Raw genomic sequence first — 4,283 nt, 5'->3', positions numbered from 1 at the left:
TAAATGAAACAAGTATAGTTCAAGCCTTCTTAGACAATCTCCATCTACAGAAACAAATCTTGATAGGCCTAGACAATTCTGAATCTATAAAGGTTTTCTCCGCCTAACAGAAAGTCATGCTCCATTCAGAATTGATGGCCACTTTTTATTCCATGCTTTGAGCAATATTGGCAAATATATTTACTATAGTTTTGACGTCAAAAGAATTCATACTTTAGCTCTCTCAGGTAAAGAATATATTGAGGAACTTCTCTCAGCAAATACAAAAGAGCAGCAGTTAAGTAAAGCCTTTTTGTAATATGTATTTTATTTTGGATATGTATCCTAAGCTGAGTTGTATGACAATTTTTTTTTCCTTTCTTTTACACAGCTGTAGCATGGTTGCCAAATGCTTATATTTTTTATTTTACATTAAATATTTTTATTAGCATATATGCTATTTTCAACTTTTATTGCAATATATTTTTATTGGTACAGTTGTGGCCAGAAGGTAATGATATCCAGGCGAAGTAACGGCATAACACAACTACCTCCACTTTCTATCAACCACCATGGCTCTACCATATGCTCAGAGAGAGAAAAAAGATCAGAATCAAGAGATTTATGCCCTGTATAAGCATACAGATATGGGGTATTATAAAATTCTAAAGGCTTTGGGAGTCTCTAGGGCAACTGTTCAAAAGGTTGTAACTTGAGCCAAAGAAAGAGGTAGAGATACCAACTATGCTTCCAAGTTTGGCTGCCCAACAAAGATTACCAATGCCAAAAGCAGAGTAGTAGAGGCTATTATCGATGCCAAGCCTTATTTAGCATTTCGCAAAATGACCCAAAAAGCAAATATTGGTCTTGGCAAGACCAGTATAGATAAAATCATACCAGACACTGGTTTTAAGCTTTTGATTCCAAGGAAAAAGCCTTTTTAGAGAAAAGCGCAAAAGGAAAAGAAAAAGGAGTTTGCTAGAAGAAGGAGGAATTGGAGGAGGGCATGGAATTGGGTGGTCTTTATTGATGAAGCTACAATTATCAATAATTCAAATCCTACTAGAAGGAAGGTCAGGATAAGAGCTGGTGAAGAGTTGGAGGAAAAAAACTTAAAGCCTAGCTTTAAGTCAGGAAGGACTAGTATAGGGGTCTATGCTACAATAATGAAGAGTGGCAGGACTGAGTTAATTCTTGTGAGGAAGAGGACTGAGGAGGAAAGGACTAGCAAAAGAGATAGACTTAGCCTTAATTCCCACCAATATGCAACTGAGATCCACTAGCCTTACCTCATCCCTTTTATAGAAGGTCTTGATAGACCTTCTAAAAACATCTACCAAGCTGCAGTTAATGTCTCATGGCATAGTAGTGCAGAAAATCAGAAATTGCACTCAGACTCTAGTTATCAGAAATTGTCTTGGCCATCTAACTCCCCAGATCTCAATCCAATTGAGAATTCTTAGCCACTTCTCTAAAGAGCTCTCAGATATTGTTTCTCCAGATTGGAAAGAAGGCTCCACATTGCTACTGAATTATTTCTGGCAGCAAAGAAAGAGTGGGATTTAATTCCTCAGGAGACATTAGATGGGTGGATAGTTAGGATGCTAGAGAGAATTCAGGCTGTATTGGATAAAGAAGGAGGTTATATAAAGTGTAGTAGGATTTTTTGAAAGCTTATTGTATCTACTTTCTTAATTGAGTTTCTACTTTTATTGTTTCTATGGTTGATTTCATTAATAGTGGTAGTTGTAGCTGCTGTGGAAGAGTATCATTACTTTCCGGACACGACTGTACATGCTAAACAGAGCCTTAATCAAAATTTTAAAATTAATTATCAAAAAACTTACATAATCAAATTCTGAGTCATCTGAGGGTACTAAAAAATTTTGAAAGTATTTGGACACCTTGGCGCTAAGGCTACAGGTTCTTAGTGCAATCTAAAATCTGGTATATTCAATAAAATAACTAGCTATAGAATTTGCTGCTGCACAGCTCCCCCATCTATTTAGCCATAGAACTTGTTTCTATCCTGCTAATCAATACATTTAACCATAACTCTATGAAGCTTAGATATCTCTTTATTAACCTCCTGAACTGTAATCTGCTCCCATTCTTGCTGTAATACCTCCTTCATTTCACTTACACTTATAACTCACACATACCACCACCATATTTGTATTAGTGACTTCATCGACTACCATAAATGCTCAATAGGGTTAAAATCGGGCGAATTGAGAGGCCAATCTACCTTCAGTATACCTGCTTTAACACTTTCTAATATAGTAAAGTCTGAGTAATAAGCAGGAGCATTGTTTTCCATTAAAAGAAAATCAGGATTTTGCCATATATGTTTCTTACAAGTGGGCCAAAGCAGTAGCCAGGCAAGAGCAGTAACATACCCCCATAAATCTACTCCACCAGTGTCACTTCCTCTCTTAAGCGCCTTCACCTTATACCTTTTCCCTCTCCATGACTGAGTAGTTTTAATCTTAACTTCCATTCTCTGAGCTTCAATCTTTGTCTCCCGTAGTACCTTCAACTCCTGCTCTTTTAATTGCCTCCACCCAATACTTATCCTCCAAGAATCATTCAACTACTTCTCTTCTGCTGTGCAATTTGTATTGTAAACTACTATACCCTCAATAACAGTGACCTTTTCCTCCTCTGTTTTTGGTTCCCACACCCAAAATAGTTGTAACCAGTATAGGTAATCGGTTATTAGTTTTGTTTTATGTTTTGTTTTAAGTATCGCCTTGATACTTGGTTTGTTTTAAGTATCGTTTAATACTTAGTTTTGTTTTATGTTTTGTTTTAAGTATCACTTTGATACTTGGTTTGTTTTAAGTATCGTTTGATAATTGGTTTTGTTTTATGTTTTGTTTTAAGCATCACTTTGATACTTAGTTTGTTTTAAGTATCGTTTGATACTTGTTTTTGTTTTATATTTTGTTTTAAGTATCGCTTTGATACTTGGTTTGTTTTAAGTATTGTTTGATACTTGGTTTTGTTTTATGTTCTGTTTTAAGTATCATTTTGACACTTAGTTTGTTTTAAGTATCGTTTTGATACTTAGTTTGTTTTAAGTATCATTTGATACTTGGTTTTATTTTATATTTTGTTTTAAGTATCATTTTAATACTTAATTAGTTTTATCAAAGTGTATCGATTGATACCTTTGATTAGTTTCATTCAGACTAGATATGAACAGATTTGTGTATTTAAAGACTGCCTGATTCAACAATAGAAATAGCAGACTTCGACAAACAGTATTTCAATATACTTGGTTGAATGGTTACTTCTTTGTTCCTCAGTACACCTTCGAAATCTCCTTTAGTTCTCAGCTCTTGCCTTCTCTCTGGTACAGTAGGCCACCTGCCAACTATCGTATCTTTACTGATAACGTGACTAGCACCTTGCAAACACGTTACAATGGTCCTTTCCAGTTTCAACCAATCATTCCTCATCATATCACCATAGTCCCTCTCTTCTACGTGACTCCAACACAATCGTCATGCTACTGCTCACCTTTTTTTTCCCATACTGTAGAGGGGCCATAAATGCCACCAATTTCAATAGACATCTCGTCAGTAAAAACGTAGTTGGCCTATTCAGTCTCTAGAAGCCAATTCACATGAGGCATACAATAATTCTAAGATTATCTGTTTGCCATTTGTTCAATTATACTGATAGTAGATAAATAAAACACACTAACTATACATTTGATTTGATTTTCCACACTTAAAATAAACTTAAAAACATCCTAATAGGCATGTATGCTATGCTTAACTAAAGCTCTAAAAACTGTTAAATCAGTTACATGAGTGAAGTCAGATTCTTGTTGTATATCCCACAGGCGTAAACGTCATGAGACAAAGCTACTTCTCACAAATTTGATAATGTCATCCTTATCAGACTCAGATAAAAGTCGTGGGTGGCCATAGCGTAAAGCAGGATCCAATTCACTAGCCTTAATTAATTCAAGGAGAGAAAATTATTTGTTATACTTGATACATGCAAGAAGTAAGGGTACTAGAGAAAGTGTGGCCAGAGGGAGTTGTGTATAGAGAAGTGATATCATTAAGAGTTGTTCTGAGTAAAGCTGTACTGCTAGAAGAGGCAGCACAGAGGGGAGTACTGCTAGAAGAGGTATCATTGAGGAAAGTGCTGCCAGGAAAGGTAGTATCAAAGGGAGTATGACCAGATGAGGTAGCATCAAATGTAGTGCTGTAGGGAGAAGTAGTACCAATGGAAGTGCTAATCGAAGAGACAGCATTGAGGGTAGTTCTATCAAGTAAGACTCTAAC

This window comes from Tuber melanosporum (genome assembly GCF_000151645.1).
Source record: "Tuber melanosporum whole genome shotgun sequence assembly, scaffold_8, strain Mel28".
Taxonomy (NCBI): domain Eukaryota; kingdom Fungi; phylum Ascomycota; class Pezizomycetes; order Pezizales; family Tuberaceae; genus Tuber; species Tuber melanosporum.
Note: the sequence above shows the minus strand (reverse complement) of the source record.